At 43.2% G+C, this 22,997-nt stretch overlaps 1 protein-coding gene across 1 annotated transcript in view; it reads right to left on the bottom strand.

Annotated features, from left to right (window-relative positions):
- Positions 1-207: 207 nt before the first annotated feature.
- Positions 208-22,997, bottom strand: part of LOC121444491 (D(1A) dopamine receptor) — an 82,747-nt gene continuing 59,957 nt past the window's right edge. The window contains exon 3 of the transcript XR_005973789.1: positions 208-268. The gene's annotated coding sequence lies outside the window, so the exon portion shown is untranslated. The remainder of the gene's footprint in view (positions 269-22,997) is intronic.

Below are 22,997 nucleotides of genomic sequence, written 5' to 3'. Positions count from 1 at the left end.
CCCGAGAGAAGTCAATCGGCACATCAGCATTGCCCTGTTACCCTGAGAGAAGATCATCCTTGGCACATTTATAATCAACTCTGTAATGTGCAAAGCGTAACTGTCAGTACTTACAATCACATTGCTCTGAATTTCCTCAGCATCTTTCCTGCTGTAGGATGATGCTCTTGTGCACTGTACAAAATTGTCGCTTGTATTGGTTTACTGAAACACTGATTGACAGTACCCAGTCAGGAAGTATGGGTGGAGTGACCAGACTAGGAGAATTCTGGGAAGAGGAAAAACAGAGAGTCAGTCACCAGCCAGATGCAGAGGAAGCAAGATGAGAATGCCTCTTTGAGGAAAGGTACCAAGCCATGTGACTAAACACAGATAAAAATTATGGGTCAATTTAAGTTGTAAAAGATAGTAATAAGTCTAAACAATAGGCCAAATAGTTTATAATTAATTTAAATCTCTATATGTTTATTTGGGACTGAACAGCTGCGGGACTGGGCAGGACAGAAACTTCCATCTACACTTTGCCCTTTGACAAAACTTTGTCTTATAGCCAGAGATGAGTAAAAAAGTGAGGCCTACAAAGCTCACAAGATTCATGGAGGATAAACACAACTTCCATTAGGACACCAGTGTCTTCAACAGGACCAGAGGGTCAAGGCTAGATTCAGTCATGAAAACAAAGAAGCTAATTTTTAAAATAAAAAGAAACAAGTAAAGATGAATTATGCACACCTAATCCAGGTGGTGGTGGCACAGGCCTTTAATCCCAGTACTCAGCGAGACAGAAGCAGGTGGATCTCTGTGAGTTCAAGGCCAGACTGGCCTACAGAAGGAGTTCCAGGACAGCCAGAGCTGCACAGTGAAACCTTGTCTCAAAAAAACTAAAAAAAAATTGAAAAAAAAAATTGAAAAAAAAAAGAAAATATCACCACTAATTATAAGCAAAGCAAGTATCAAAACAACAGCATAGAATACCACGAGAGAAAGAGCATAGAATACCATGAGAACTCAGGGGAGCCTCACTGTGCAGCTCAGCCCAGGCATGCAGAGTTAGCAAAAACTAAGGAATTGCCATCAACAAGGTTCCTGGATAAGGGGATAGCATTGTGTCTAGACAGCATGACAGGAGGCAGCCAGACATTCCTGAGCCTAAGAGACAGCTGTGTGGTTGCGGAGCTTTGTTCCCCTTCTGAGGCATTGGTCAATACTCAGAAAACAGGATTTTTCTTTAGTCCTCACATATCTTGGAACAGTGTGAGCTTAACTTGTGAATAATTTATGTCTGTTTCCATTAAAATCAACAGCAACTGCCCTGTGTAGTCCCAGGCAAAAGCAGCCTAGCTCAGCTCTTAGAAAATCAGCTGAGCATGTCCTGAGTCCCTCCCCTCAGCTTTGAGCCTTCCACATGATTCTCTGTTCCAACACCATTACCTGCCCCCAGCCGAACTCTGCTGCCCAACCTTCCATGCTGGCAGCCATTCCCGTACTCCAGGCCTCTAGCTTACCATCCTCCTTGAGGAGATGGCCTTTCTTCCCGCTCTACCATCTGACCCTTACATAACAATTGCCAGGAGCACTGCTTGTACCTTCTCTGACCTACTCTTACTCTTTAACTGGAAGCTTCAGCCTTCAGGTTTCAACTCCATAGACGTGGCTTCCCCTGACTGTGCAGAGCAGATGATGTCCTGAGTGATGTGTATTGTTGCTGTGAACACACCTATGTTCTGGTGGTTTGAATAAGAAAGGCATATGCTCATGCATTTGAAGTCACCAGAGAATAGAATCCTTTGAAATGATTAGAAGGATTAAGAGGTGTGGTTTTGTTGGAGGAAGGGTATCACTGGGGGTGGGATTTGTGGTTTCAAAAGCTCATGCCAGGCTCAGTGACTCTGTCTTTCCCTGACTGTAGATCAGGATGTAGCTCTCAGTTACTCCTCCAGAACCATACCTGCCTGCTTCCATACTCTCTGCCATGATGATAATGGATTGAGTCTCTGAAACTGTAAATAAACCTCCAATTAAATGTCTTCTCTTATGAGTTGGTCATAGTGTTGAAGTGATTACTTACATTGTTCTATTATTGAATAAAACTCAAGAGTCAGATATTGGGGTAGAATCCTGATTGATGAGGACAGCACAGAGAAGCAATCAGTGACTCCCCTCTCTCTTTCTCTCTCTGAAGATGGATGCTATAAAGTAATCCCACACTATCTCAGAACTGATTATAATAAAGGGTTCCTTATTCAGAGACAGACTCACAGATCATAGTCCTCTGCACAAATGGGGAACAAAACCTCTCTCCAGCTCTAACTTTGGGGAGCTCCTTTTTTGGCAGGTCATATCATTGTTAAGATAAAATGGCTTTTGGCAACAGAAAAAGTATTATCTTTTAATAATAAAAATAATTTTCTGTACCTAATCAAATGAAAGGTATTTGATAGTCTTATAAGTTAGTTTGGATTGGGAGCAAGCTGTTTGATGAACTATTGCCTCTGCTAATCAAGAAGTCTCTCCATTCAAATCTAATCTTTATCAATTTTGATAATATCCATAACTTTTCTTCTCCTGCGGTAACAAAAGCAAAACCCCCTTCCCAATGTAAAGCATATCCTGTTTTCCATTCTGAGGTCAGCACATCATTAAAATATATAGGCTAATTAATTCAGCAGTTTTTTTCTGTTATCCAATATCTCTTTGCAGCTTTTACTCCTTTTTATTAGCATTTTAAAAATTTCAAAGTTAATAAAAACACTGTGTCATTTATCTCTGGGGGGTCTTTACTATCTCTTTCTGTTTATATAAGCATATCTTTTAAAGTGCAATTAGATCTTTCTATAACTACTTGTCCTGTAGGGGTGTGTGGTATACCAGTAATATGCTTTATGTTATAATATGCAAAAAATTGTTTCATTTACTAGTAAATGATTCATTCTTCTTTCCTGATTCTTCAGTCCTGTCCCAAATATTCAAAGCTGCAGTGCAGCATAGGGCCAAAGTGTGATCATCAAATTCAAATTGTCTTTGCAAATCTGGGCCTTCACCAAGAAGCTGGTCTTGGGAAATATCAATACCTCTAGCCATACTTCATTGTTTTATGACTTTGGCTTCTTTCCACCATGTTCTCCATTGTAACTGAGTACCAGCTTTCAATATTACTATAGATAAATTTTTCTAGTCTTGTGTGATAATTCTGTTTCAAGTTGCCAATGACTTTAGAATATGCTTCACATAGGATGACTGCATACCATATCAAATGACTGCTTCTTTAAATCTCCTCAAATCTAAAACGTCTACAGGAGTCCAGTCAACTTCTGCATAGCCTTAGGAATGTTGATACCTGGTAATCATTCTTGTATGGTAACTGTATAAACCAAGATTGGTTTTCTAATAACCTTGGAATGCCTCTCTTCAATTTCGTAATGTAATGATATGGTAGATTCTGCTCTAAATTCCTCTGTTTGTGTCTGAATACTTTTTTATCTTCATTAGTAAATCTTTCTACATTTTATATCTTATCAGTCATTATTTTATTATTTATTAGTTTTATAATTTTATTATTTATTAATCAGTCATTAGTTTATTATTTTCATTAGTAAGTCTTTCTAGGGTTTGTATCTTATCAGTCAAATTTTCATTTGGCACAGTTAACACACATTTTAAAGATAAAATATGAATTACCAAACTGATAGTAATTATAATCAGTATTGTGTCAATCCCAGCTAAGTGCTTTATCCCCTCATTGTTTTTCCATTTGTAAGCCATTCATAGTAGCATTAAATAGGGTCCTAACTCCCTGCATTGTGAAGTTTCCAATTCTTCACATGGGAATGATTGTTTTCCTTATTTAAAAACCTGATTCCCCTTTAAGAATTCCCAGGGTCTCACCATCTGCTGACGATAACAGTAAAGTTGGAGCTGTGTAATGATAATCAGCTGCATCTATGCCACTCAGCTGGGAGAGGGCGTGGCTAGCTGTCACTACTCAGCACAGCTGGGCAGAGGACACAGGCAGTCACAGCTGGGACCCTCGGCAGCTTGCAGCAGCGGCAGCAGCAGTAAAATCCCAAGTGTATGAGCAGATGTCAAGGGGGCCAGGCTGGTCTAGGGTACCACGGAAAGTTTGTGCCGTGAGAATTGAGAGCATGTGGCTGCCTGATTGACAGATCTGACAATCTATGGGTTGCTAACTCCAGTGGCATTTGGGGCCAGGGATGAGCAGAAGCTGGAAGCTGCTGTAGAAAGATGGCAACAGAATACCCCAGACTTACACAGAGTGCCAATGGGCAGTAGAGAGGTGGCCAGGTTCACAACCTTGGTGTGGTTTAATAATGCCCTTATTGCAGGCCAGATGAAATGATTCTTATATTGTTTATAGTTGTTATACTATAAAACTCAAGAGTCAGATATTGGGATAAAAGCCTGATTGATTGGGAAAGTGCAGAGAAACGACCAATGACCTCCTTTCTCTCTCCTTCCTTGATCCATTAGCCCCATGAATCTTTCTAACCTCTCCTTACTACTTCCTCTATTTCTCTATGTCCTGGGTTCTCCAAAACCTCTATGGCTGATTCTGGTCAGCTGGCAGCTGGCTCTGCCCTCTGATTCAAGATAAACTTCATAGTCTCAGGAGTTCAGAGTGATCAAAATATCCCACAGCACAGTATCCCTTCACAGAACTAGAGTAGTGACAAAGACACATGTCAAGGACTCCCCAATGCCCTACACCAATGGGACTTCCCTAGGTCAGGCTCACGGGTAATGGCAAGGCTTTGCCTACCTTGATTAGCTAGCTTGCCTTCCCCATTCATCTGTGTATAGTAAATACACCAAGAATCCAGCCTTTTGGTTCATGGCCATCAGATCACAATATCCACCCAATTCCAAATTTTCAGTTATCTCTTCATTCTCCTTCACCCCAATCAGGTCAACCCCAAAGCCATTTAGCTTGCAATACCTGACCATCCCGTTATTATGAGCCCCGTATCTGCATCCCCTTCCTCTCCCAACTCATATGTTGAAACACTAACCTGCTGGAGTGTGATCAGGTCCTGGGACTGAAGGTCTCATGATGAAATTGGTACCCTTAGGAGATATTATTTCTCTCTCTTTCTCCTTCTCCTTCTTATCTTTCTATATCCTTTGTCCTTTACAAATCTAGCATGAAGGTGTCGGATATTATATTGATCGTACTTCTGCTGTTTGACAATTTAAAGAAGGGTTTGCTTTGGCTCGCAGTGAGGAGGGAGGGCACGGCGGCAGTGTGAGGCACATTGCCACATTTTATCTGTCATCAGGAAGGAGAGAGGTGAAAACTGTTCCTCAGCTGTCTTCTTCATTTTCCCCGTTTTATTCAGCCTAGATGCCAGTCTGGAGTCCCTGAGATGGTGTGGCCCACATTCAGGGTAGATCTTTCAATCTCAGTTAAATCTCCCTAGCAGACATGCTCAGAAATGTATCTAGTAGGTGACTCAAAAATCCAGCCAACCTGACAAATATTAGCCATCACACATCCACCCCTTAACAATGAACACATCTCTTTTAACATAAAATTCTACCTATGATCCCCACAGCTTCATGACTTTCTCATAATACAGAGTGTATTTAGTTCATCTGAAATAGGGCCCCCAAATCGTAACAATTCTGACATTGTTCTATAACTAATGAGGTGATCGTGTGACTTCTGTTTTTGAGTCAATGGGCTGGATAACATTTATTGCTTTCCTCATGTTGACCCATCCCTGCATCTCTGAAACGAGGGCAACTTAGTGATAAAGATGATTTTTTTGAAGGCCCATCTCCCCTAGGTGCCTGTAATTTCCCTCTCTTGCCACTAGCAGTGACCTTGTGAGTGACCCTGACTCTTAGGAAACAAACAAAAAGAATATGTACAATGTCAACTCTTTCCTTGGGAGGAAATGTTGCCTCGCTTTTCTTTCTCCCCTTGTCCAATGGCTGAATTACAGATATAATAGTGAGCTATTCTGAACCATAGGAATAGGAGTGGTGTATTAAGAATAACAGAGCAACAATAAAGAAGCAACCGGAGCTCCAGGGACAGCATCCATCAGAGCCACTTCCTAGCTTGGGTTCTTCCTGAAGAAGAAAACTAACTACAGCCAGCCCTCCACACCCACACATTCTATATCTGCAGATTCAACCAGCAGAGCATCCAAAATATTTGAAAAGAAAATGTGGATACCGCTTCCTTGCCATTCCTTCTCAATAAAGTGTAATAACTATTTACAGTGTTCATATCACAGTGATGTTATAATACATATAATATAGAGGCGATCTAATAAACAGGAGGGTGTGCTTAAGTTATGTACAAAAACTTACCACTTTATAAAGAGATGCCGGTACTCATTAACTCTAATACTCACAGGAACCAATTCCCTGAAGCTACTGAGATCACTGAATTGAGTTATCACGCTAGAATTAGGCTCTCTGTTGTCTGCAAGTGAACCTAGATTCTAATAAATAGTCTTTTGACCTTCTGGGTGTGATCTGGACAACTTTTTAAAGATTTCTCAAACTAGCTCTTTCCTTACTCTGAAGGTCAACAGAAAAGGTGTTCTGTACAGAGGGAACAGCATGCTGAAGGCCACAAAGACAGCAGGGTGCTGAAGATGTCGGATCTCACAGTATGGGAACAAGAAAGCTCACTTGTAATGGGTAGAGAGGTGAGAATCACTCTGAAGAGTGTGTTAGTTAGGATTTTTATTGCTGTGAAGAGACGCCATGACCACTGCACCTTTCATGCAAAGGAAAAACATGTAATTGGGTGGCTTACATTTTCAGAGTTTTAGACCATTATCTTCATGGTGGGACATGGCAGTGTGCAGGCAGACATGGTACTGGAGAAGTTGTTGAAAGTCCTACATCTTGACCAGGAGGCAACAGAAAGTAAAATGAGACACTGGGTGTGGCTTTTGCTTCTGCGTGTATGAGACCTCAAAGCCTACCTCTACAGTGACACACTTCCAAAAAGGCTTCATCTATGCTAACAAAGTCATACCTCTTAATAGTCACTCCCTAGGAGCTTCTGGGGACCAATTATTTTTAAACTATCACAGAGAGGTAGGTAGGCACCAGTCACCTACTCAAGATGACTTGGGGCTAGCACAGGTAGCTTCAACCAGATCCATTGGTAGCCTTTACCCAACTAGCTGGAAATTTCACCAATGAAAGGTCAGTTCAGACCATCTGACTTTCTGGGATACCCCCTAGAACAGAAATTCCCAATCTATGGGTCATGACCCCTTTGAAGGTCACATATCAGATATCCTGCATATTAAATATTTATATTGCAATTTGTAATATTAGCAAAATTACAGTTATGAAGTAATCACAAAGTAATCTTGTGATTGGGGGTCACAACCTGAGGGACTGTATGAAAGGGTCACAGCATTATGAAGGTTGCAACCCACTGCCCTCGAAGATAAAGAATAAAGGCATGTACATGCAGAAATCCATTATTACAGCACTTCCACAAAAGCTTGGAAATGTGAGCAAGGCCTAGGGCTTCAGAGTCAGAGACGTGGGGCTCCTTGTTCCAGCTTGATCAAGCCTGAGCAGATCATTTAGTGAGGATCTCTTCTCTCTTCTACCTTCATAGCTGCAGATGCCCTGGCTTGTCTCATTTGCCTGGGGCAGGCTAGCATCATTAAGTGTCTGGAATCCAAAGTGTTTAAATTCTGAACAAGGTAGAATAAAAAGACCTTTGCAGGGAATAAATACATACTGGATATCATGAGGAGTACTTTTGTCTGCCCCTGCCAAGTTTGTAGAGTGAAGGATTCAACTGCTGTTCCCCGGAAAGTCCCTGAGTTTGAAGATGGGAAGGTGATTGAGAAGAAAGCCTGCACGAGCTTGCAGCCTAACTCAATATGACTTGTATCACCGGAAGAGGAAATGTACCAATCCCCATATGGGAAAATGAAGAGGGAATGTGGATAGATATCCAGAGTAACACTGGGGACATTCAGTGACTCACAGGGAAGACTGTGCAAGGACACAGGAGAAGGGGGCCATTTGCAAGTCAGGGGCACAGACTTCAGAGGGAACCGATGCTGCCAGTTCCTAATCTTGGACTCCTGGCCTTCCGAGCTTTATGCCAAGACACATGCGCTGTTTAGGATGTCAGGGTGTGTGCCTAGTTTTGTCAGAAACCTGGTAGGGGCAGGGAGCAAGAAGACAGAGATGGACTCAGGTCAGAAACACACAGGCTCGTAACTGAGCACATCCTTCCTGCCTCTGAGTCTGTTCTCTCGTTCCAGTGTGAGCAGAATGTCGATGTTTTTGGCCCTTGAGAATGTTCTAAGGGAGAGGTGACTGATAGCTGGCTAACTTGGTTTTGCTCTCTGCTCTTGTCTGTTCTCCTCACAAGAAGAACCTCCAGCATCACACCGTGCCTTTTCCACTCTCCCAATACCCACTGAGGAATGCATGTGGTGAGCATGCTACAGTGGTATCAAAAAATAAAAGGGCTACACTCTGGTGTGTGTGTGTGCTTAGAATAGAAATTTTAGCAGTGCCTGGGGCTTCCCATGGATTATTCATCTTCATGACAAATTAGGGCCCATTCCTTTGGATGAGAGAGAACATTCTTGCCTGACTCCAAGCCCCTTGGGAAGTGGTGTGACAAGACCCAGAAGTCCACGCCCTGCCCTGCTGATGGAAAACCTGCTGTGAGAAAATGACATTTGTCACTGGGCACACATTCGCCTCCAGCCCTTCTGCTGTCCAGTCTCACTGACTGGAGCTTGTAAAAGACAAAGAAAAAAAGTAGAAGAAAGAAAGGGAAGCAAGTGAGAAGATAGAAACATGACCTCCTGCTGGAAGCAGGAGCTGGGGCAGAGAGGAGCTGCTCTCAAATTCCTGGCACCACAAGTACTGAAGTTCCAAGCACCTTTGAACTGTCTTGAGTCCTCCTACCACTAAGGCCTGTCCAGACAGATTTTGCCACACACACTCCTGAAACAGTAATTTTTCCAACTTAACTTTGTGGGTCTTCGACACTAGAATATTGGGAAGAATTTTTCTCCATCTTCACCCTGAATTTCCTAGGCACCTAATGAGACATTCCAGCTCTTTAAAACTATCATTTTTACATTATTATTTGCTCAGTCATGAATATGCTCTCTCTATAGATATAGAATGACTTATATTCTGTCATTCAATTATTTCAACAATGGCTTGTGGCATTGGGAGAGGAGGTGTTTGGGGGGGGGGGTGATTGCATGATGTCTTAGGTTAGGACCTTCATGTTGGTGTCTGTAGCATTCTGAAAAGAGAAGGGAAGATCATAGGAAGGAAGCTTGCTCTGCCTTGCCTTGCAAGTTCTTCTATTACACAGTGGGGCAGCCCTGAGCCCTCGGAGGATGAACTTTCCAACGCGGATCTATAAGACAAGCAAACTTATATTCTTCACATGTTATCTAGTTTGGAGTGTTTTATTACAAGAGCAGAAAGGTGATCCAAGTCCCTAAGGAAGGAGAAACTCCTTCTGTTTGTGAAGGCACACAGGCTTCCCAGGGGAGGGGATACTGAACTTCAGATGATTCACTAAGCAGGAGAAAGGTTCTATAGCCAGAGCAGGACACGAGTCAGGTCCGATGGTGTGGTAGCTCCGGACGAGATCGGGAGTCTGGAAGGTTGCACTGCAGGAACAGGGACAGTAGCCCCTAAGATGAACCTAAAATCCTAGCTGAGAGCCGCAATGAGGCAAAGCTATGCTTCAGGAACGTGTTCGGATTTCATCAAAGGTGACAGAGTCCTAGGTGGCTGACAAAGAGCAGAGTCTCATAGAAAGGTCCCTCTGAGACATGGTTAGAAGGGAAGAGAAGCAAAGAGAAGGAGCTGTGCCTTGACTTCCCTCTCCCTGACGCGTGAAGCAGACTGATCGCTACAGCCCCACAGGCAGGATTTCTCATGTCAGCCCGAGAACCTGTGCACTCACTGGAGCCTCGGTGCTCCCTAAACGATATGTCTGTTTCTGTAGAGGCAAACTCACTTTTATAAGCATATTATTCCATTGAATTTCTTATAAACCAACGGTATGTGGATAGAAAAAAAAGAAATAGCTAGATAATATGAAATTTAAATGGAGTATTCTGAAGAGACCCAAAGGAGGTGAATTGCAAAAGGGGGGGGGGGGGTTATGTTCTGTTGCTCAGAGAGGTGAAGTGCAAAAATCCTAATATTATTATTACTGTTATCATCATCATCATCATCATTTTAATCTTCAAGGTTTTACAGTCATACTTGTCTTCTAGGATCTAAATTGCCACCCCATTTTAGAAATTTGTAGATTTCTAAGGAATTCGCTCTGGATACCATTTGAGCTAGATGCCCCCAAACTCTGATTAATACACTTGTTATGAATTTAATTGTGTCTGTTTCAAAATGTGCTTGGGCTCTAACTTCCAGAAGCTTAAACTGGAGAAGCAGGATCACCATAGAAATAGTTATGCTAAGGCCTCACGGGATAATGGCTGTGCACTGCTGTGAAGGAATTTGGACACTGATGTAAACATAGAAAAGTGTCTTGTGCAGATGGAGGCAGAGGTCAAATGGTTCATTATGAGTCAAGGAATCCCAGTGGTTTCCAGAAAGCCACAGAAAGCAGGAGGAAGGCTGCAATGGACACTCTCCCTTACAGCATCTCAGAAGCTCAGACTTCCAGCATCAGTGTCAGAAAGCCAATTCTTCTTGTTTAGCTACTCAGAGTGTGGTTCTTTGTGCAGCATCCCTAGAGAACTAACAGACTAGCTACATTCATGAGGGAGTCCACTGTTTATATGATTGTGATGGCTGTTCTTGGTTGTCAACTTGACTACATCTGAAATTAACTAAAACCCAAAAATGGAGGGCACAACTTTGAGAAACTTCTGCTTAATTTAAAGCTGGAAGACCCCCTTTTAATCCATATCCTGAGGAGGGAAGACATACCTTTAATCCAGATCTAATCTGAGCACACCTTCTCCTGGAAGCCTAGACAAAGACTTAGGAGAAGGAAGCTTTTGCTTTTTGCCTGCTTGTTCTTACTTAAGCTAGCCACTCCATTCCTTCACTGGCATTAGAGCCAGGATTTCAGCATGAACTTCAGGATTTCAGCATGAACTTCAGGAGTCCAGCGTGCACTTCAGGAGTCCAGCGTGCACTTCAGGAGTCCAGCGTGCACTTCAGGAGTCCAGTGTGCACTTCAGGAGTCCAGCGTGCACTTCAGGAGTCCAGCATGCACTTCAGGAGTCCAGTGTGCACTTCAGGAGTCCAGCGTGCACTTCAGGAGTCCAGCATGCACTTCAGGAGTCCAGTGTGCACTTCAGGAGTCCAGCGTGCACTTCAGGAGTCCAGCGTGCACTTCAGGAGTCCAGCGTGCACTTCAGGAGTCCAGCGTACACTGAAGCAGCTGAGGCATCCAGACTTGTGGACTGAGCAACTACTGGATTCTGGACCTTTCCCATTCATAGTCTGCCATTCTTGGATTATCTGGACCACACTCTATGAGTCATTATAATAAATCCCCTTCTATATATATAGAGAGAGATTCATTCCATAGGTTCTGTTACTCTAGAGAACGCTGACTGATAAAGTCTTCAAGGATCAAACCCAGGTTGTTACTTGCAGCAGTGAGTACCTTTAACTATAAAAAAGGTGTGTGCGGGAAGCATCATTCAACTCTCAGCCCCAACTCTCAGCCAGGACACAAGGGTCTGACCCAGCCATACATAGTCAATCAGGTGTTCCAAAACAGAAGGAACACTTTCAAGGTATGGGGATTCATGCTTGGATCCCAGCACAGGGGAGTCTGAGGCAGAAGGATTTGTGACTTGGAAGTCAGGCATAACTACATAATATGTTCTAGGCCTCCATGGGCTCCAGGTTCAGGATAAGGGAACAAGCCTTTCCCAAAGAAGGTTTCCAGTGATAGGGTCTCTGTCCTTCACACATGCAGAAGTGCATACATATATACATACATACATACATACATACATACGTATGTATTGCTCACAGTACATGCACACACTCAAATAAAATAAATAAATATTCTGAAAAGAGCCATCCTGTCCAAGAACCTAGCAAAGTAGCAAAGAGTGAGTTCTGGCAGCAGAGTGAGGTCTGTGAGGAAAGGCGGTTTACTGGATATTTTATGTCAACTCGACATAATCTAGAGTTATCCAAAAGTAAGGAACCTCAGTTTAAAAAGTGGCTCCAGAACCTTAGGTTGTACACAGACCTATAGGGCGTTTTCTTAATTAATGATTGATGGGAGAGGCCCCAACCCAATGTTGGTGGTGTCCTCTCTGGGCTGTGGTCCTGGGTTCTTTAAGATTTCAGGCTGAGCAAGTCATTAGGAGCAAGCCAGTAAGCAGCACCACTCCATGACTTCTGCATCAACTCCTGCCTCCAGGATCCTGTCCTGTGTGAGTTCCTGTTCTGACTTCCTTCAATTATGAACAGTGCTATGGAAGCAGAAGCCAAATACACCCTTGCCTCAGAAACTTGCTTTTTGGTCATGGTGTTTTGTTGTAGCAATAAAAACCCTCAGTGCGACAAGTTGGTACCAGGAGTGGGGTATTGCTTTGACAGACATGACCATGTTGTCTGTGGAAAGACTGTAGAAGGACTTTGGGACTTTGGACTTGAAGAACCATTGAGTGTTGAGAGCCTACTGAGGTGTTCTGTAAGAGCTTGGAAGATAAGAATGTTGAGAGCAGTGCAGAGGATGGAGGCATGAACTAATGTGCAGAGGATGGAGACGTGAACTAATGTGCAGATGATGGAGACGTGAACTAATGTGCAGAGGATGGAGACATGAACTAATGTGCAGAGGATGGAGACGTGAACTAATGTGCAGAGGATGGAGATGTGAACTAATGTGCAGGTGATGGAGACGTGAACTAATGTGCAGGTGATGGAGACGTGAACTAATGTGCAGAGGATGGAGATGTGAACTAATGTGCAGGTGATGGAGACGTGAACTAATGTGCAGGTGATGGAGACGTGAACTAATGTGCAGATGATGGAGACGTGAACTAATGTGTAGATGATGATAGAGACGTGAACTGATGTGCAGGTGATGGAGACGTGAACTGATGTGCAGGTGATGGAGACGTGAACTGATGTGCAGGTGATGGAGACGTGAACTGATGTGCAGATGATGGAGACGTGAACTAGTGTGTAGATAATGGAGGCCTGGCTTGTAAAGTTTCAGAGGGAAGCAACGACTCTCCCAAAGATTTTGACTGAATAATCTATGGTTCTGGTTAGCTGGGACTGAGGAACCAGCTGTAATTAATACTAAAGTGAGTCCTTTGCTTTCCTGGGATGCTTGATGCTGGTCAGCTGGGGCTGAGAAATTAGCAGTGATTAAGAAGATACTGTTATTGTTAAGGTGAAATCTTCTAGAAAGAGTTTCCTGAGAGTCAACACACTGAAGCTGTACTTTTTGCTGGCATCCAGACTTGGTAGTCTAAACGCTTCACAGAGTGTACTGGGTTTGAAAGCATGATGGGACTGTGGAGAGCCGCTGAGGTTTGGCACTTTTGGCAATGCTGGAGTTCGTGAAAAGAGCATAGGAGAGGCTACCGACGAAAGTGCAGTCCAGTTGCACCAAGAGACCCAGCATTTGGAGATGACTTACCATGGGATGACTACAAAGCACAGGAGCAGCAGTGGAGTGGAGCCAGCTGAAGCCTGGAAAACATCTGTGTGTGCTGCAGAGGGCACAGCCAGAGATGTGACCCAAGTCCTAGAGGAGCCCAGAGCATCAGAGTGACTCCCAGACACTGGACATTGAGTTACTTACCCTGTTGAAATTTGGTTTCGCTTTGTTTAGATCCTGACTGTGCCCTGCTTCTTTCCTCTGTCTTGAAGTAAGAAAGTGTTGAACTTGTTTTACATTTTTCAGGAGCTCACAGCTGACTTTGATCTTTTAAACTAAACTTTGGATTTTCAAAAAGAGATCAGATATTTTAAATAGACTGAACTTTTAAAGTGTAAAGACTGAGGAATTTTTAATTTATTTATATTTTTAATGTGAGATCTTTGGGATGAATGAGAAAGGAAAGGTTATGGCTTAACAGCGATGTGTTTGTGTGTCAAGTTGACAAGAGGCCAGTTGTGCTGGATAGCTTCATGTCAACTTGAAACAAGCTAGAGTCATCTGAAAGAAGGAACCTCAGTTAATAAAATGTCTTCATAAGATTAGGCTGTATACAAGCCTGTAGGGCATTTCCTCATTTAGTGATTGATGGGGGAGACCCCAGTCCCATGTTGGTGGTGCTGTTGACCCAGGGTCCTGGGTGCTATCTATAAGAAAGCAGTCTGAGCAAGCCATGTTGAGCAAGTCAGTAAGAAGCACTTCTCCATGGCCTCTGCAACAGTTTCTGTCTCTAGGGTCCTGCCCTGGTCGAGTTCCTGTCCTGACTTCCTTCAACGATGAACAGAGCCATGAAAGTGTAAGTTGAATAAACCCTTTCCTCTCCAATTTACTCTTTGGTCATAGTGTTTCATTGCAACAATAGAAAACCCTATCTAAGTCAGGCAGGAAAAAGTGCACTCACCAATTTAAAACCATCTGCCTGGTATCCAGCCATGAGCCAGAACATCTATTGTCTACAAACTCCTTAAATAAGTATGATGTGGTTCTGTGTTTGCCACTCCTTAGAGCTGAGGGTGACCCAAACTGAGCAGCTCATGGAGACTGCACGGGGATAAGGACCAATACAACTAGAGAGTTGATGGAGATTTCACACCCTCTTCAACCTATAGAAGAACAGAACCACAAAATCAAATGCAGGACCCACAGGGACCCTGTGCCAGGCTGCCTCAGGGGAGAGACCAGAGACATGGAGGGAGGGGGAAGTACCTAATCATGAGCAGTAACAGACATGGCAAACACATGGACAGAGAAACCCCATGGAACTCTGAACAGTGCACGCTTGTCCTCCCTTAAGGGCAGCAATGAGGACACGGAAAGACGCTGGGGACAGGACCTCTGGTGGGCCAGGTGGAGGGAGACCTTAGACACAGCCTCAAACCAGAAAGTAGGACCCAGCTCTGAGGTCTAGGCTGCTGGGCTACAGTTGAGCCTGTTCCTAGCTACAGCCTCCTCAACAGCTGGCTGGCTGAGTCACATGGCAATTATGAGCCCACATGTAGTGGAGACAACTGGTGTCAGAGAGCTTTCTCTCCCACAGAGACACAGGGGAGCCGAGATAGCGCACCTTTTAGTAGTCCCTGTACTTTGGACCCCTCCTGTTGACAGCCTTATTCTCCACTGCTCTGTCTGAAAGGCTGTCGCTATTGGTGGCCACACCCTTATGAATAGCCCTGTGACTTTATCACCAATACCTTACCAGCTGAGCCATCCAGAGCCACAGGAATGTCACCCAGAGGGACTTCCATCAGAACCCATTTGGACAATTTCTTTTGTGGATGGCCAATGTCTGGTTGGGTGACAACATTCTCTTCTTCAGTAGTTTTCTGTTTTTAACCTTTATTTACTCTCTCTCTCTCTCTCTCTCTCTCTCTCTCTCTCTCTCTCTCTGTGTGTGTGTGTGTGTGTGTGTGTGTGTGTGTGTGTGTGTGTGCCTGCATTGCAAGAGAGAACTCAAGGAGTGTGCTGTCGGAAGATCTGATGGAGTGTGATGTTGGAAGGGACCACTTTAAGTATCATCATACTGAAGCACTCAGGTATACCTTAGAAATGATCTAGTATTTTAATCAGAAGGCTGTGTGTGCCTTGGGCTGCCTAGAATAACTGAAAGGAGGGAAAGAGAAGGGACAGATGTTGAGGAATAAGCAGAAGTGCAGAAGGAAACTGACCAGCAAAGGCAGCATGGAGTGTGGTACACAAGGAGGAGTTTCTGAGCAAGGAGATAAAACTCACTAATAATTTGCCTTCTGCTGAAGACTACACAAATAAGGAGCATGCTTATAAAGAAGCTTAATGGTGGGCTGGCATGCATAGCTAAAATAAGAGATAGTGGAGGTTAGAAAATTAACAATAAACTATTCTATTGATGAGACCAAACAAGAGGCAGAAGAGAAGAAAAAAACAGCTTGAAAAGAAACCACACACACACACACACACAAATGAAATCCCTCCACTCTCTCTCTTACACACACACACACACACACACACAATTTATTTAAGCAAACAGAGGGCATCGGTGTGTGGCAGTGATTAGTCATTTTCATGTAGAGATGAGTGTCTGGTCTTCCCCTTTGCTTTCTGTAATTCAGAAAGTTATTTAATAGTTCAGTGACCACAAAAGTCAGATACACCCAGGTGTTGAAGCAAACTGGGGATGCATTAAGATTTATTCTTCCTTGAAGTGTTATGTGGGAGGATCCTAACACTTGATGAAACTAAATCAACAGTGGGAAAAACACACGAGCCAGTTTTCTCGCTTTAAAATATTGATTGTTTCTAAGGTATACAAATCAAGAAAGCATATGATCTAAACATACTGAAAACAAACAAAAGCTCATGGGTAGGGTGGCCAGGGCTCCTGTCCCTGACAGGGACACCTAGGAGGTAGAGGGGAGATAGCCTCCAGTCACTCCATCGGCTGCACTCTTGCCTTTGGGGCAGTCAGAGTGGGACACCGGCTGGGAACGTGTTAGGATGAAGCTCCTATGTGCCAGAAGAGCAGTGCCTGTTTTTTTAATAACAGCTGAGCTGGGTGGGTCTGCTTCCCTCCACTGCAGACTGAAGGAAGGACAGGCCATTACAGAGACAGAGTCGAGAGACTGCCCCTCAGCACCACTGCCCTGCATAATCAGTCAGCCCAAACGGGCTTCCCTAGGCAGCCAGGTGTTTTGTTTTGTTTTCATTGCACACATTATGGGGAGATAATTAAAATCTTATTGTCAATGCACACAGGTTCTACTTCACGGATATAGAAGATAATTTGTTCTTGAGACAAAGATGAGCTGCCACGGCCAGCAAATGTAAATTCACATTCAAATAACACATTCCAACATTTCAGTGATTTCATGTAGTCTCTTACAATTGTTAAAAAATGGGGGGGGGATTCTAATTACAAATGCATTGGTGAGAACTTTAGGTATATAGGTTACAGGAAGGGAAGGGACTCCCTGCTGTAGCTTTCAGACGCTGTCTCTTGTGTGCCAGTAGCATTTTACAGGGCCAAGGGATGTAGATCAGACAGATGCTAACAACAAAGGCCTCTCAATGGACCTAAAGGTAGCCTGGGATAATTTGACTGTGGATCTGTAACATTCCAACTCTCTATACTCTCATCAGTTCACCAGCCTCGGGGCATCTTTAACACGCGTGAGCCTTTTCCACAAGATTCTTCCTTTTAAAAAGCATGCTGGAAGAACTCACAGAATTGACTGAAAGCCCTCACACCTGTTCCTTGTGTTTATTCCAGCTTAAAATAAGCACTCTGGAGAGGAAGAAATGGTTGTTAGAGGATATGAATGGACGGAATAACAGAAGATAGCCTGGGACCAAGTTCCTCTGGGTTCTGGGCAAAGTGGGGGTGCACTAGGAGTGAAGTGGACAGGTGAGTCTCTCATCAGTGCCCCCTAAAGGAGATGCAGTCAGTGAGGGCGGGACCTACTCCAGTCTCTGACCAATGAGAGTCTAAGGGAAGGTAAGGATTAATGTATTTCTTCCAGTCTGTAAAGGCATTGTCAGAGAAAGCCCCATAGGGGCTTGGGGGGAGGGGAGGAAAGAGGGAAGATTCAAGGCTTATTTCCACAGCAGCTTCTAAGACATTCAGATTGTCTTTCAAAGTGCCCAGCCTAGACCAGCCCCAAGGCTGTGAGGACCAAGGTGAGAGGATCATGAGGTCAGGGCTAACCTGGGCTACATGCAGAGATCTTGTGTGTTTTAAAAAAAAAGTGTTGAAACTTTAGAGTCATTTTTGTTGTTGTTGTTGTTTTCTTTTCTTTTCTGATCCCCAAGAAGGACAATAAGGGTAAGGATGTTCTTCACTACATCTGAGCAGAAATTCTTCCTCAAGCCACATGCAGCCTTTTCCTGTTTGGAATATGATCCTGTCAGAGAGGCCTCCAGCACCCTCCAACGCTAATACACAATGAGCAGGCCCTTGTGAAATCCTGAAGGAAATAAAAGTGCTTCTGGAATTGAATGAAAAGGAGAACAGAGCATGCCAAAGCCAATGGGATACAATGAAAGCAGGCTTCCAGGAAGTTTATAGCTCTAAGTTCCTACATTAAGAAGCCAGTTTTTAAATCCGATAAAAGAGCCTTTAGAGGGGAAGTCTTGTTTCTCTAAAACCCTGTACTTGAGGCTTGAGTGTTGGAGCGGTGAAGACAGAAATGAAGACGCCACATCATATCCCGGGTAGCCTGCTGCAGAGCGGGCAGGCTGGTCTCTGCGGTTCTGGGGAACTGAGATAACACACACATCAGAGGTCTGGTGATTTAGAAAATAATCCCATTGCAGACCCAAGTCTGCGCAACCTTTTACTCATCCCAGGGATCAGGGGCTGCTGGACAGCCTGTCCTGCCTTTGTTTATAAATGCTAGAGATCTCGCATCTTGCTGACATGCCAAGGAAACGCTGGCTTTTGAGAGAGATTAGGTTTTTCAAGCACATTTCTTTTCCTGTGCTTACACATCCATCACATCAAAAAGCATAAGGAAAATCAGAAGACGAAACACTATCTCTCATACCTTGCCCAATATGAAAGGACAAATTGTACATATAGTCCCCTTCCACCTTGTGTCCTATGGAGACATGGTTTTTACTAAGTTGTCACTTGGGAACCCCACTGTCATGAGGGAAGGGTATGTCAGTAAGGAACCACTTTCACTAGACAGTTTTCCTATCAGTTTGTTTTCTGTTGCTGTAATAAGAACACTGACCAAAAGCAACCAGGGAGAGGAAAGGGTTGATTTCAGCTCTCACTTCCAGCTAATAATTTGGATGCTGCCAATGGCTGGATCTTTGCCAGAATCTGTTGTAACAGAATCCTTCTCATCTCCAATTTTATTAATTTGGCTCTTCTCTTTATTTTGGTTATTTTGGTGAATGGCTTATCGATCTTGCTTAGCCACAAAGAGCCAGCTCCTGTTTCAATTCTTTGTGTTCTTTTCATTTCTAGTTTATTAATTTTTGCTCTGGTCTTAATCTTATCTTTGCTTCTGCTGACTTGTGGTCTGGATTGTTCTTTTTCAGGGCACTAGATGCATCTTTTATCTGAACTCTCTCTGGCTTCTTAATGTAGGAACTTAGAGCTATAAACTTCCTGGAAGCCTACTTTCATTGTATCCCATTGGCTTTGGCATGCTCTGTTCTCCTTTTCATTCAATTCCAGAAGCACTTTTATTTCCTTCAGGATTTCACAAGGGCCTGCTCATTGTGTATTAGCGTATGTCTAACCTCCATGAGTTGTGTGTGTTCTGGAGCTTCTCTTGTTGTTGATTGATAGTCTTGCTCCTTTCTGATAAGATAGAGGACAATGAATTGTTTCACTTTCCTATATTTACTAAGGCTTGCTGTGTGCCTGAGTGTATGTTCTATTTTAGAGAAAGTTCCTTGGGCTGCTATGAAAAAAAAAAGTGTGCTCTGCAGTGTCTGGATGGAATGTTTTGTAGATGCCTATTAGGTCCATTTGATCTACTATGTCATTTAATTCAGATATTTCTCTTTTATTTATCTACCCTGCATAGACAGAATGGATAAATCTGAACCACAAAGTCATGAGTTATTAAACAAAATTCCCAATGCTAGGTTGGGATACTAACCTAGAAATGGTTGTCCAGGAAATCCCTAGAGGCAACCAAAGTAATATAGATTATTGCCATAGCTCTTGATGGTCTATCAGAACCAGACAGTAAGATGCTATTGTTGAAGACGCCATACACTTTGGATAAAGAACATAGAGAAATCAAGCTGAAACTGAGCAGAAAGCCTTCTCCTGCTGGCTAACTCCCATGGTGGTAGAAGTTGTTATACAGGCCACTGGGGACAAGAGTCATCAAAGGTCTTAACACAAATGTGGGTTGCATGCTATGCCTCTGTCCTGTTGAGCAAAAGGTGCCACACATGATGCAATGTCCTGGCTGTTGTAAGAGTAACCAACTGCATTCTGATTGGACTAACGCCTGCTCAGGAGGAAGGAGTTCATGTCTGGTACTACTCATCTGGTCAAAGGTCCTTAGCTGGAGAGGTCATAGATCCTGTCCAGGATCCTTCTGTTTCTGTGTTGAGAAATGGGCATGGTGCTACACCATCTCCAACTTATTTCTGTTTATACCCATTGATTAGAGCTGCCTTCAGCCTTGTCAGAGGTTAATGCACAAACTCACGACTAGTCAAGATGCTAAGAAAAGGTGACTACTCAGTAAAGTCCATACCACTCTTTCCAAGATTCAAGGAACATCAAAGAAGAGAAGATAGAATGCATGTAAGACCTTAGCCATGGAGAGGTGTCCATGAAATGCTGACTTCTAGGCACCATGTGTCTGTCTACTCATGGGCTAACAGCAACCATGGTTACCTACACAGGATCTTTCTAGGATAGAAGTTATCAACGTTCAGTCATGGATGGGTGTAGATGGAGACTGCTTGCTCATTCCCCGGCTGCCAGACCTGAATAATCACACAGAAACTATATTAATTACAACACTGTAATTAATGACTCAGGCATATTCCTCTTATATCATATTAACTCTTATATCTTAAATCAACCCATTTTTTGAAGAAGGATACTAAAAAGAAATCCCACACTAGGTCAGAATTGAATATAATTAAGGGTTATTTATTTAGGGGTAGACTCACAGATCACAGTCCTCTGCTCGAACAGAGAATCCAGAAGCCAGAAGAGAGAGAGTGCATACTTTACATCGGCATTTATAGTATAAAAGGCCATACCCAAGTGGGCAGGTAACTTAAAGGCTACTAGCTGAAAGATTGCCTACAGAAATTTCTATTAATCTGTGTATTGCCATGAGGCTTTGACCTACCAGTAACAGTAAGTAAGGTTCCAGCGATCGATCTATCTATCTATCTATCTATCTATCTATCTATCTATCTATCTCTGCTTCGATTTCCCACCTGGCTTTACTCTGCTAATCCATTGGCTCAAACAGCTTTATTCATCAACCAATAAACACAATATTGAAGGACATCACACATCAGATGGGGAAGGGACTCAGGAGTCCCATCTCCTCCCTAGACAGTCATTGTGAACCATTGTCTATAGTGATATAGGTGACTTACCTATATTCCAGTGGATAGGTCCACACCCATGCCCAGGTAAGACTGTCCTGGTTAAACTCAATGAATCACAAAGCAGAAAAGATAAAGTAGGAGAAAGATTCTCTGGGATAGGGAAGGACTTGCTGAAGAGGGATAGGAGAGGGTGCTGTGGTGTCACGAGAATATGTTATATACATGTATGAAAAAGTCAATGCATCAATTAATTTTTTAAAACCCTGGGGAAAAAAGCAGAAGTGATCAACTCAGTAGGATTGGCAGATAACATTGGAAAGCCTACTCATCATAAAACAAAAAAGTAAATAAATAAGAGGCCCCAGAATCCAATATTCAAATAAGGGAAAGAAATAGAGAGTAGAAGAGAGAAAATCATCATTAAAACATACAGGAGAAAATTCCCAGGTGGACAGTACAGATCAAAAGCACCAATACAAAGCCAGCAGACTGTATAAAAATAGTCTAACACCGAGGCAAATAATTGTGAGATTTCAGAGCACTGTCGGGGGTGGGGTGGGGAGAAATCACATCTACAAGGAAATTGTCACATCTCATACATCAGGTACAAGAATTGCTTTGGATTTTCTATGTGCGTGCTAGGAAGCAATGGCAAATGCCTTAGCATTCTGAAGGGGGAAAAAATCCTATGTAGGATTCTAGAGTCAGCCAAGATGCTAATGAGGCAGGAATATAGACTCAGGATATTTTCAGCACCACCGTGCTCCCTTTCCGAGGAGACTGCTTTGGCGTGTGCTGTGCTAAAAGGGTGTGGTAAGCCAAGCATCAGGAAGGCAGGGACTAGAAATGGAAGCAGCCTGAAGCAAACCCTCAGAATGGACAAAAAAACGGAGAGAGGGTGTGTGTGTACCCCTGTATAATGCTGGACCACAGTGGGAGAGGCCACTCCAGGGAGACTGATTGAGGAGACCTGAGCACTATTGGATGAGAGCAACCATTTTGAAAAACTTCTTAAGCTGGAAAATAAGTTTAAGCATAATGCACACTTAGTTATACTGAAAAAGAAGTAAATAGGGACACAATTACCTCTAGGGGAGAAACTTTTTGCTAGATATTACGTCATTGGGCCAGAAAAAAATTTGCAAAGTCTGGCCATTACAATATGTAGATTTTATTGATAAGACTTTAAAAGAGAAAAGGGGACTACAGAAATGCTTTCATTGAAAATGAGAGGCATACATCCGAAAAATAAAAATAAGTGAAAGGAGTATGTACCCATTTTGACAGAACTGGCGAGGCTGAGATGGGAAGACAGTGACTTAAAGCCAGTGCAGGTGAGCCAGGCACGGAGCATGCTCCATTGATCCCAGCCCTCAGGTAGAGGCAGAGGCAGGCAGACCTCTATGAGGTCAAGACCAACCTGGTGTATATAATGACTTCTAGGTCACCTGAGAAGATCTTGTCAATAAACAGATAAAACAAAAGCCAGTGTAGGTTAAATGGTAAGTTCAGATCATCTACAAGCTAAGATCTTATCTCAAGAAAGGAAGGAACAGGAGGGAGAGGAAGGGAGGAGGGGAAGAGAGAGGAGAGAGGAAGGGTTAAGGTAAATAGGAAGCCAGATGCAACACGGTACCTGTGTGTTCAAAAGTAAAAATAATCACACTCTTATATAGAAGGGTTATGTCACTATACAGCCCAGGCTGGTCTCAAACTCGGAAATGCACAGTTTCGGTCTCAGAATGCTGATGTTGCAGGTGTGTGCCTCCTCAGCTGGATCAAAAGAGTTAACTCTGCCATTTAAAAGACAGAG

This window comes from Microtus oregoni, unplaced genomic scaffold, assembly GCF_018167655.1.
Source record: "Microtus oregoni isolate MIOR12 unplaced genomic scaffold, Mior012 000128F_ref0000496, whole genome shotgun sequence".
Lineage (NCBI taxonomy): Eukaryota > Metazoa > Chordata > Mammalia > Rodentia > Cricetidae > Microtus > Microtus oregoni.
The sequence above is the reverse complement of the archived record's forward strand: the minus strand, read 5'-3'. Positions and strand labels throughout refer to the sequence as shown.